Source organism: Pinus tabuliformis, chromosome X (assembly GCF_031772625.1).
Source record: "Pinus tabuliformis cultivar Carrire ecotype Pingquan chromosome X, CPIR1, whole genome shotgun sequence".
NCBI classification, from domain to species: domain Eukaryota; kingdom Viridiplantae; phylum Streptophyta; class Pinopsida; order Pinales; family Pinaceae; genus Pinus; species Pinus tabuliformis.
Genome location: NC_142308.1, coordinates 484,021,238 through 484,034,616, shown reverse-complemented (window position 1 = coordinate 484,034,616; position 13,379 = coordinate 484,021,238).

Below are 13,379 nucleotides of genomic sequence, written 5' to 3'. Positions count from 1 at the left end.
CCTTCTTTCTTGAATTGATCTTCTCATAGCTGGAGTTTGTGGTTCTTCATCTTCTGATTCCTCCTCTGCTGTAGAGTCTGATTCTTCCTCCTTTAGCTCAAACTCTATCTTCTCAGGTTCTTTTCACTGGACTTCATGTTTAATAACATCTTTCACCTCTCTGAACACCACATCTCGGCTGTATACAACCTTCCGTGTGACTGGGTTCCAAAGCTTATAACCCTTTAAACCATCCTTATACCCAATAAAGATGCACTTTTCAGATTTACTATCCAACTTGGTTCGTTTCTCCTTTGGAACAAGTACATATGCATCACATCCAAATACCCTCATATGTGAAAGAGAGGGCTTATTACCAGTCCATACCTCTTGTGGAGTCTTATGCTGATGAAGGTGACCTGTTGACCAGGTAACATGAAATATCCATCGCCTCTGCCCAGAATTCCTGTCCTAACCCGGCACCACTAAGCATGCTTCTTGCCCTTTCCATCAATGTCTTGTTCATTCTTTCTGCAACTCCATTTTTATGAGGTGTGTATGGAGTAGTCTTCTGTTGTGCTATACCACACTTCTTGCAGAATTCTTCAAATTCCTTACTGCAAAACTCTCCACCATTATCTGTCCTAAACACCTTTATCTTCTTCTCTGTCTGGTTTTCCACTAGAGCCTTAAATTCTTTAAACCTATCAAAGACTTTAGATTTCTTCTTAAGGAAATATATCCATGTATTCCTTGAGAAGTCATCTATAAATGATACATAGTACACAGACTTACCCAGTGATGGAACCTTCACAGGTCCAAACACATCACTGTGCACAAGATCTAATATATGTTTCACCCTCTTACCGCCAGAGGGGAAACTCACTCGATTCTGCTTCCCGTATACACAAGTTTCATAGAAATCAAAATCCAGAGAGCTATTACTCATACCTTCTACCATACCTTTACCATGAAGTATTCGAAGGCCCTTCTCTCCAATATGTCCAAGCCTTTGATGCCACAACATGGTCTTTTCTCCAGAAACCACTAGGTTTTCGGCTCCACTTTTAGGAACCACGGAATTGTTGCACCCATCAATAACAGTGCTACCTTGCAGCTTGTACAGAGTTCCAATCCAAACTCCCCGCATCAATACCAGTGCTCCCCGAACCATCTTGCAGGTATCCTTCTCGAACACTGTTTTTACACCTGCATCATCCATCTTGCTTACAGAAATCAGATTTCTGGCCAATGCAGGAATATGCAGAACACTCGGAAGTGTTCTAACCCTTCCACCTTGCAACTTCAACTTTACTTTTCCGCGACCAATGATTCTATCCTTCCTATCATCCCCTAAGAAGACATCACCACCATCGTATTTCTCATACTCGCAGAACCACTCTCTATGGGGAATGAAGTGAAAGGATGCACCTGAGTCAATCAACCATGCCTCATGATCTACATGTGTACTTGAAGAAGCCAAGTACACATCCCACCTTCATCTGAGGTGGTTTTCACCTCTGCAAAAGGAGCCTCATCATATCCCTTTCCTTTGTCAGGAGCTTTAGATTTACAGTCCCTTTTGAAGTGGCCTTCCTTTCCACATTTCTAGCACACCACCTTTACAAGTTTTCCTGGAGATTTAGATCTCACTCTAGATTTAGATCTCCCATTCGATGACTTATTTTTCTCTCTATTCTGGGACCGTCCTCGTACAGACAAGGCATCACCATTTTGGCTCTCCATATTTTTCCATCTCATCTCCTCCGTTAGCAAGGCTGAGACTATTTCATCAAACTGCAAGGCCGTTGCATTGCTACATATTGCAATAACCAGACTATCCCACGAATCTGGTAGAGAACATAACAAACTGATGCACTTATCTTCATCTGAAATTTTAATATCAACATATGCTAACTAACTTACCACAGTATTAAATTCGTTCAGATGCTCTGTCACCAAGTCTCCATCTTTCATCCTCAGGTTATACAGCTTTTTCCGTAAGAATAGTTTATTCATTAGAGACTTAGAATGGTACAAAGCCCCTAACTTGTACCATAAAGCCTTCGCTGTAGCTTCCCTTGATACATTCAGCAAACTGAATTTGAGACACATAATCGTATTGTGCTCTTTACCTTCAGATCCAACTTCTTCCATTCTTCATCGGACACTCCCGTTGGTTTAGTACCTGGATCTACCGCGATCCACTGATCTTTATCTACCAACAGATCCTCCATCTTGAGTTTCCACAACTCAAAACTTTGACCATTAAATTTCTCGATCTCTATCTTTCCATTGCTTGCCATCTTCTTTCACCACTAGAATCGATCTCGAAGATCTCCCATTGAACACGGTCTACCACAGGCCCGAGCGAAACCCCTCAGCAACAAAGGCGTCCCCTTGAAGCCAAAACTGTTTTGATACCAAATGTAGGTTTTAACCATGTACAGAAATTACTTGCATATGAATTCTAAAACACAGAAAATAAACAATGCGAGATCATAACACATAAAACACATATAAATAGAGATTTTCCCCTGGATCCAAAAACCGGGACTACCAGCTTGATTTTTCATTATGTTCCTTTCAATGTTATAATACATATTTATACATGCCGAAGCATCCAATACCATGGATCGAAAACCATCACGTCTAATACCATGGACCGATAACCATCGCGTCCAAAAAAAACATGTGCGAAAATCATGCACAAAACCATAGGTGGGTCTGCCCAACCTAACATAGGGTCCAAAACCAAAATTTTTCGCGGTGCTGCCCCGGGCCCCATAAAGTGGGGTTACGGGTGCCCCTCAAACCCCCTATTAACTATGTGGAAAGAATATAACACAACCCAACAATAGGGATTGTTGTCATTGACAATCTCTATTACTTCAAAATCCACTTGCGCACTCGTGCCTTCAATATCAACTGTTACCCCTTGCAACCTCCCCATGGGCAAAATCTTCTGTTGGTTCGCCATTCGTAATTGAATAGGGGACCATTGTAACGTGGGCTTGCCCATGCGTTCCCATGTTTTCTTCGGTAATACATTCATGTCCTAACCCAGATCTACGATTACCTGATCCATTTCATATTCCCCAATCTATGCAGTCAACCTCTTTTCCCTTCCAATGCGCAATGCATGCTTCCCCAATTTCTGGACGATGCGCAGTTCCCCTGACCCCGAGCACCTAGTGATCAGTTTCTATAGTCCTTTAACTACCTTGTTGTCGCACAGCAATTTCATGCATGTCTCCAGAAAGGTAGTGAGCTTTGAAGGATCCATTCCTAGCTCTGGTTGATCCTTACTGCCTGAAGGGGAGGCCTCTGCGAAGCTCTTCTTAGCTTCCATGAATGTCTCCTTTGCGCGTTCTAAGTCAAACTCGGGTTCCTTTGCAGGAGCCTTGTGAACCCATGTACTTTCCTCTGGTTGCTTCCCCGTATCTTCTCCCATGGCCATACCGCTTCTGAGCATCATGTTTACATTCGGGTCCTCTTCGCGTGGCTCAGACCTCATCATTTGTATATTCTGAGTCGGGGGAGGTTGGAATACCCCTTTTTCACGCATCTTTGTGATCAATGTAGGACAATCTATTGTTTCATGATCAAACTGAGCATAATACGAACAAGATATCCTCATTGGATTGGTACAATCGTGGGCATAATGCCCTGGTCCCCTACAATTGTAAAAAATTAATCGTCCGCGACCCCTTCCTGGTTCCATTCCACCTCGTCCTTGACCTCATCCCCTGAAATCTAGCGCGCTCCATCCTCGCGTATGGGTTGAGGGCTTGCGTTTCAGTCTGCATCCTATAGGCTGGGGTTCGATCCATCATTAGCTCGTAACTGCAACAAGTGCCCTCATCGTGGCCTACCGACCTGCTGAAATTACAAAACAATTGCTTGGGTGTCTGTGTATATTTCTACAGCAAATGACAATTGTCCATCATGTGTTTCCCTCCTATTTAATAGATCACGCACCATAAAGTGGGTGTTGCGCTTGACCCTACCTATGCCTCCGGTCTCAGCGGCATTGGCCCTCCTCCTGCTAAGTAGTTCACGAACACTGGACAATGATCCTTGTCATGGCCTTGGCCTTTGCATTTTATGCACCATACTTCCTTACACGCCTCTGGCCACTATGCCCTATGCTGCTTCACGCTTTGCATTTCCAAACACAGATTCTGTAGTTGCGCGTGGATTTGCTGAACTCCCAACCCAGGGTCTTGTATCGGGGTTTCATGTAATCTCATCGCCATTTCCAATGCTTCGGCCTGAGTGGAAAGTTTCTGTTGTGATAGCGCCATCCTCAAGTGTTGTTCCAGAGATGCTACAAACCATACGCGATGTTGTCCATCTGTCAATGTCATATTGGCTTCGCGGATTGTACTCTTCAGCCATTGATCAAGATCCCAGGGAGTCTTGCTCGGGAGCATTGTGATCTCTTTAAACCCGATGATTTATTTTGTTTTTGAATTTGGCTTGCTAAATTCCCTGTTTAGCACGTTTTGGATCTCTGCTATCCCTGCGTTTTGGTGGTCGTTAGAGTGACTGATATACCATGTCAATGCGTGATCCTGCAACGCTCTCACCAATGTAGCCTTCTTAATATTGTCGTCGTTGATGCCCTGTGCTTCCCATACTACCCTTACCACAAACCAGAATTGGTTCAGATCCTCATTCCCTACTCCTTTGAATACTGGTAGTTTGATCGCGCTCGCCATACTGAACTATGGAGGTGGTGGAGGTGGAGTGGGTGGAGATGGAGGTGAGGCAGGTGAAGCGGTGGTGGTGTGAGTGGAGGTGGTAACCGCGGAATCCGCTGCCTTATCAAACTAACCACGGTTCTCGAAGAAACCTTCGCGAGCTCGTCCTCGCTCTCCTATGAGGGTGAAATTAAGGGACTATTTTATAATTCTTCGCTACTTCTGCTTCTGTAGATCTTTCCGCTCCGCATAGTCCCAAACATTAATTTATTCGCATAACCCGCTTTTCACATAACAACATCTTAATCTAGGTGTTCAAAGATTTAATATACTTACATCACGGTCCCTTGAGAAAACATCGCTCTGCCTCGCTGTAACTGACGGTTTTTTCCACTGCGAACTCAGTGATAAATCCTACTTATTCGGTCGAGCCAGAGGTCCATAGCATGTGCTATCTTATCATCTGAGGCTTCTAGTCTGCGCACTAATTCCGGAGTCCACATTATTGGTTGGTCAAGCATACAACTTCCCTAGCTGTCGGCTAACCTCGTGATCCACTCATACAGCTCAGACAGAAAGGATGCAAAGAAAATCTCGTGGATTTTCGTATACACGTAGCGATCCAGCCACTTTTCCTTAGATACTTGTATGAAATCATGATTAACATTTCTTTTGTTCTCATCATGAGTTTTCTCTACTACCTTTTCACCATTAGGAAGCCTTTCTTGCAGCAAATTTGTCAAACCTTCCTTCAAACCTTCCACATATTTCTTCAAATCTTCAATGTTGTCATTCTTTGAATCATGATTAACATTTATTTTGTTCTCATTCTGGGTTTTCTCTACTACCTTTTCGCCATTAAGAAACCTTTCTTGTAGAAACTTTGTCAAACCTTCCTTCCAACTTTCCATGTCCTTCTTCCAATATTCAATGTTTTCTTTCATACCATCCATATTAGCTTCCACTCCTTTCTTTAAACCATCCATCTTATCTTCCACACCTTTCTTTAAACCATCCATATTCTCTTCTGTTACTTTTTGTGAGAGTGAAATTGTTTGCACTTGGTCTTATAATTTTGATATATCATGTTGCATCTCTTCCTCTTCTTCATGAGTCATGTTAGAGCTTTCAGGTTGCTTACTAGCTGTTTCCATTTTACTTCTTTGGGGCATCAATTAATGATAATTATGCTTCATTATGCCCTTTGAATTCCTTCAAACTATTTTTTCAAACCAGACTTATGCAAAATTTAAAAAAACTACACACCTTTTTTCACTTTGTAGGAGCTTGATATTGAATCTGATGTATCTCTGAAATTTCAGATCTCTAAGGTATGAAATTATGAACTATGGCATCCCTCTGAGTCCTATTTCTAACGCCACCAGTCTGATCGAAATTGAATTCTCCAAGGAAGTGTTATGCCCAATCTCCCAAGATGACCTGATTATACACTTTTTTAGTAGAGTGAACTTCTACAAAGTGCCACGTGTCGCTGTTTCAACCTTCGGACCTAAAGAAATGATCAGAAAACTACAGTCCGTCCTCTTTCTATAAATTCTTATGAAATTTTAATATGATACTCAGAGATAAAGTTACGATGATTTTCCCAAGATCACCTGTTTGGGATGTAATTCGGGAGCTTGCGAAAACCCTAAATGCCTTGAACCATATCTCCGAGAATATAGAGAAATAAGATCTGAAATTTGGACCCGAGGATCATCGAGACATTGACTCAAATGATTTTTTTTTAGCTTGTGAAACGTCGCAGAATTTTTTTTTATAGTGAAAATTCCACGACGACCTGTTTTAGAGCAACGAAACCTTAGAATCCAAAACTCTGATACCAAATTTTATGAAACCACACACAAAAGATAGAAAATATAGATCAACGACTTATAAATCATCCTCTTCGAGGGGGAACCTCCTTTACATTACACAAATGAAAAATTCTTGGATGATACAAATGACAATACCTCCTTTATATATATAGGAGTCTAAGCAGTCCCAATAAAATAAGAGCCTACATAACAATAATATTGTAGGGGCACAACAATAACAATAGTGGGCTTCTATGGGGTACAATAATAACAAAATGGGGACTATATGGGCACAATAATAAAATAAGGGGGTTGCACTAATAACAATAAGGGTTTACACTAGTAGTATAGGGACCTAATAGGGAATGTGCAGAATACCTTAGGAAAGGTACATTTCACTCTTATATGGCACCCTTCCCAAGATGTATTGGAGTTATGTATCATTTTATATACTTGGAGAGATACTCTAGGGAACTTCTCATATATGTTCCCATAGTCCTACTGATGTATACTATGTCACAGATCCACACTATATTTGTTGGTGGCTATGATCTCTTGGTTTACTGCATAGATCCACTATGTATGTCTTGTGGACATATACTAGCATTTAATATAATGGATCCATAGTGTATGGTTGACAACCATGTTCAATTTCTATTCATGCCAAGAATGGGTATGCTTGCTTTGGGGATGATCATATTATAATTGACATTTGGGAATAAGCATGACTCTGATAACATCCTTTGGCATGGAATCCTTTCTTGCATTTTCATACATGTTTTTGTAATGCAATTTAGCTATCATTTATCTTTTGATCTCATGCATTAGTGGGAATTGATTATAACCCTATTTTCCACTCCACTATAGTGAAAGAGACCCTAGTTGAACATACCTTAGTTGTTGGATATAATGCATCCCCATTCACACTTGTTTTACTTATATGGGTATTACAAGGAAGTTATTGGATGTTATAGGGATAAAATTACATAATTGGGTAATTCCTCATAATTATTTTGTCACAATTTCATAATAATGAAATAATAATTATTTCATAATTGAGGAAAAACTCATAATTGAGAAGAAGGTTCTTGGTGAGTTTGGAAAAGATCATAATTGAGCATGAAACATGTATATGACTTGTAATTTCTTGGCTCACATGCCATCAAGTCTATCCATGACTTATATCCACACAATTCAAATTCCATCAAGCCTAAATTCTCATGCCCCAGGTGTCTAGATACATCCTCTTGAATCCAGGAAAAACGTATATAATGAGACCCTCTCAAGGGAGAGAGGGAATGAGAGAAATAAATTTTTAGTTATGATAGTGGATTTCTACTAGAAGTTCCTATGCATGTGAGGTGAGCCAAGTCTTGCAGTGAATCAAGGGAGGAATCATAGCAAGGATTGAGGAGGGAGAAACTATACGCCAAGGTAATTGTGTATCTTTCAATGATTAAGAAAAGAATTTATGAGTTCTCCTGCATATATTTTATGTCTTTTCATATATATGTGGATGTGATTATGGTTTGTACATGATGATATACACTATACAAAGGCAATAACATTGTTTTTTTGTCAGTGCTTGTGTATAGGGGATTTTATTGAAGAGCTAGGAGCATGATATTTGAGTGGAAGTAGGATCTCCAGGGTTGTCATCAGGATCCACAATCTTCACCAAACTATTAGGGATCAGGTATGCATCCTCTATCTCATTAGATAATATGTTTTGTATGTATTTTCTTTGACTTTTGAGATTTTATATGCACTATCTCACACATCGTTTGAAAGATCTAAGGGCAGGATATGTGGAGCAATAAATCCTTACCTTCTGAGAATTTCTTGAGGTACCATGGAGAATGTGAGAAATAATTATCATAGGCACAACATTCCACCTTATATGCATATTCTCTTTGTATTAAATCTTTAGAGATGGGATTTATTTGAGCCATCTGTTGGGGTTGTGTTATATTCTTTCCACGACTAGCCTACGTAGTTTACGGGGTGCAGAGCGCCCCCTTCATTGCGCTGACTGTGCAACGGGGGGTTTGAGGGGGGCGGTTAGCCCCCCTCTATGGGGTTTGGGGAATTTTTTTTTGGACCCTATATTAGATTGGGCGGACCTTTTCGCACATGGTTTTGGATGCGATGGTTTTTGGTCCATGATATTGGATGCTTGGGCATGTATAAATATTTATTGTAACATTGAAAGGAAAATGATGAAAAATAAAGTTGGTAGTCCTAGTTTTGGGATCTAGGGGAAAATATTTGTGTATATGTGTTTTATGTATATACTATCACATTGTTTATTTTCCGTTCTTAGAATTTGTATGCAGGTAATTTCTATACGGGGTTAAAACCTACATTTAGTATCAGAGTTGTTTTGGCTTCAAGGGGATGCCTTTGTTGTTGAGGGGTTTCGCTCGGGCCTGTGGTAGACCCTGTTTAGTGGGAGATTTGCGGGATCGATTATGGTGGTGAAAGAAGATGGTGAGCAGTGGAAAAATAGAGATCGAGAAATTTAATGGTCAGAGTTTTTAGTTATGGAAGCTCAAGATGGATGGTCTGTTGGTGGATAAAGATCAGTGGATCGCGGTAGATCCGTGTACTAAACCAATGGGCATGTCCGACAAAGAATGGAATAAGTTGGATCAGAAGGCTAAGAGCACAATACGATTGTGTGTCTCAGATTTAGTATTGTTGAATGTACCAGGGGAAGCTACAGCGAAGGCTTTGTGGGACAAGTTAGGGACTTTGTACCAATCTAAGTCTCTAGTGAGTAAACTGTTCCTATGGAAAAAGTTGTATAACCTGAGGATAAAAGATGGAGACTCGGCGAAAGAACATTTGAACGCATTTAATACTGTGATAAGTCAGTTATTATCTTTTAATATTAAAATTTCAGATGAAGATAAGTGCATTAGTTTGTTGTGTTCTCTACCAGATTCGTGGGATAGTCTGGTTATTGTAACAGGTAGTAATGCAACTGCCTTGCAGTTTGATGAAATAGTCTCATCCTGGCTGACAGAGGAGATGAGACGGAAAAATATGGAGAGCCAGAATGGTGATGCCTTGTCTGTACAAGGACGGTCCTAGAACAGAAACAAAGATAAGTCATCGAGTGGGAGATCTAAATCTAGAGGGAGATCTAAATCTCCAGGAAAATTTGTAAAGGTGGTGTGTTGCAAATGTGGAAAGGAAGGGAACTACAAAAGGGACTGTAAATCTAAAGCTCCTGACAAAGGAAAGGGATCTGATGATGCTCCTTTTGCAGAGGTGAAAACCATCTTAGATGAAGGTGGGGATGTGTACTTGGCTTATTCAAGTACACATGTAGATCATGAGGCATGGTTGATTGACTCAGGTGCATCCTTTCACTTCACTCCCCATAGAGAGTGCTTCTGCGAGTATGAGAAATATGATGGTGGTGATGTCTTCTTGGGGGATGATAGGAAGGCTAGAATTGTTGGTTGCGGAAAAGTAAAGTTGAAGTTGCAAGGTGGAAGGGTTAGAACATTTCCGGGTGCTCTACATATTCCTGCATTGGCCAGAAATCTGATTTCCGTAAGCAAGCTGGATGATGTAGGTGTAAAAACAATGTTCGAGAAGGATACATGCGAGATGGTTCGGGGAGCACTAGTATTGATGCGGGGAGATTGGATTGTAACTTTGTACAAGCTACAAGGTAAAACAATTTTTGATGGGTGCAACAGTTATGTGGTTCCTGAAAGTGGGGCAGAAAATCTAGTGGTCTCTGGAGAGAAGACCATGTTGTGGCATCAAAGGTTTGGATATATTGGAGAGAAGGGCCTTTGAATACTTCATGGTAAAGGTATGGTAGAAGGTATGAGTAATAGCTCTCTGGATTTTGATTTCTGTGAAAATTGTGTATATGGGAAGAAGAATCGGGTGAGTTTCCCCTCTAGTAGTAAGAGGGCAAAACATATATTAGAGCTTGTGCACAGTGATGTGTTTGGACCTGTGAAGGTTCCATCACTGGGTAAGTCTGTGTACTATGTATCATTTATAGATGACTTCTCATGGAATACATGGATATCTTTCCTTAAGAAGAAATTTGAAGTCTTTGACAGGTTTAAAGATTTTAAGGCTCTGGTGGAAAACCAGACAAAGAAGAAGATAAAGGTGCTAAGGAAATATAACGATGGAGAGTTTTGCAGTAAGGAATTTGAATAATTCTGTAAGAAGTGTGGTATAACATGACAGAAGACTACTCCATATACACCTGAGCAAAATGGAGTTGCAGAAAGAATGAACAAGACGTTGATGGAAAGGGCAAGAAGCATGCTCAGTAGTATTGGGTTAGGACGGGAATTCTGGGTAGAGGCAGTGGAGGCAGCATGTTACCTGGTCTACAGATCACCTTCATCAACGTTGGAGGATAAGACTCCACAAGAGGTATGGAATGGTAAGAAACCCTCTCTTTCACATCTGAGGGTATTTGGATGTGATGCATATGTACATGTTCCAAAGGAGAAAAGAACCAAGTTGGATAGTAAATCTGAAAAGTGCATCTTTATTGGGTATAAGGATGGTTTAAAGGGTTATAAGCTTTGGAACCCAGTAACAAGGAAGGTTGTGTATAGTCGAGATGTGGTGTTTAGAGAGGTAAAAGATGTTATTAAACATGAAGTCCCATCAAAGGAACCTGAGAAGATAGAGTTTGAGCTTAAGGAGGGAGAATCAAACTCTACAGTAGAAGAGGAATTAGAAGATGAAGAGCCACAAACTCCGGGTGTGAGAAGATCAGTTCGAGAAAGAAGGCAGTGAGAAAGGTATAGACCATCTGCTTTTTGTTCAAATTTTTCTTTATCTATTACTGATGATGATCCCAGAACTGTGAAGGAAGCAGTAGATTCAGAGGATGGAAAACTCTGGAAAGAGGCCATGCTTGATAAAATGGCATCTTTGCTAAAAAATGAGGCTTGGGATCTGGTGGAGTTGCCAGCTGGAAGGAAACCCATTGGCAGCAAATGGGTGTTCAAGAAGAAGACAAATGCAGAAGGAAAGGTGGAGAAATAGAAAGCTCGGTTGGTAGCAAAAGGTTATTCCTAGGTGTCGGGAATTGATTTTGGTGATATTTTTTCTCCTATTGCCAAGGTAGCTTCTATTAGATTACTTTTACTTGTTGCTGCTGCTTTTGATTTTGAGGTAGAAAAAATGGATGTGAAGACATCATTTCTTCACGGGGATCTGGAAGAGGAGATCTACATGAAGCAACTTGAAGGCTTTGCGGTGAAGGGTAAGAAAGAACTGGTATGCAAGTTAAATAAGTGACTCTCTGTATGGGTTAAAATAGTCACGAAGGATGTGGTATCAGAAATTTTATACATTTATACAGGGACTTGGCTTCACCAGAAGCAAAGCAGATCACTGTGTGTATTTTAATTTAATTGGTGACTGTGTTGTTTATTTGGTCTTGTATGTGGATGATATGTTGCTAGTTGGAAATGACAAAGAAATTATCCAGGATTTGAAGACCCAATTGTCCTCCAAATTCGACATGAAAGATCTTGGTGCTGCAAACTATATTTTGGGCATGGAAATTAAAAGAAATCAGGCAAAGCGGAATCTCTGGTTAAACCAGAGGAAGTATGTCGAGACAATACTACAGAGCTTTAATATGCAGGATAGTAAACCGGTGAAGGTTCTTATTCCTGTTGGTGTAAAGTTATCTTCTGAACAATGTCCCAAGACACAAGAAGAGGAAGAGGACATGTCTCGTGTTCCATATGCAAGTGCAGTCGGTAGCCTGATGTATGTGATGGTATGTACTAGACCAGACATTGCACATGTAGTGGGAGTACTGAGTAGGTTTATGTCAAAACCAGGAAAGGAGCATTGGATAACGGTGAAGCGGGTTTTCAGGTATTTGTGTGGCACTAGTGATTATGGTTTTTGCTACCAAGGAAGACCAAGATTGGACAGAGTTTTGGATATCCGTGGCTTTGTTGATGCAGACTGGGCTGGAGATCTAGATTAGAGAAGATCTACAAGTGGGTATGTGTTTAACCTATTTGGAGGTGCAGTCAGCTGGATGAGTAAGAAACAATTTGTAGTGGCATTATAACCTACAGAGGCAGAATACATGGTAGCCACTCATGCAAGCAAGGAAGTAGTTTGGTTGCAGAGATTGTGTTCAAGTATGGGGTTAGTACAGGGAGCTATAAGGATAGACTGTGACAACCAAAGTGCAATTTTCTTGGCAAAGAACCTTGCTTATCGTTCAAAGACAAAGCACATTGATGTTCAGTATCACTTTATGAGGGATACGATAGAAGACAAAAAGGTGTTGCTTGTAAAGGTGGACACTTTGAAGAATAATGCAGATGCATTGAAAAAATTAGTGAGCTCTGAAAAGTTCTCTTGGTTTAGAGAAACAATGGGCATTTCAGGGCTAGATAAATGACTAAGCTCCCTTGTGGCCCCCTGTGGAAAGAGAACAACAAGTGGGAGAATGTTGGGTTGTGTTATATTCTTTCCACGACTAGCCTACGTAGTTTATGGGGGGTTAGAGGGGGGGCAGAGCCCCCCCTTCGTTGCGTCGACTATGCAGCGGAGGGGTCACGGGGGTTTGAGGGGGGTGGTTAGCCCCCATCTACGGGGTCCATGGTAGCGCCTCAACGAAATTTTTTTTGGACCCTATATTAGGTTGGACAGATGTACCTATGGTTTTGTACATAGTTTTCGCACATGGTTTTGGACACGATGGTTTTCGATCCACGGTATTGGATGCTTCGGCATGTATAGATATGTATTGTAACATTGAAAGGAAAATGATGAAAAAACAAACTGGTAGTCCCGGTTTTGGGATCCAGGGGAAAATCTCTATGTATATGTGTTATGCTCTTGCATTGTT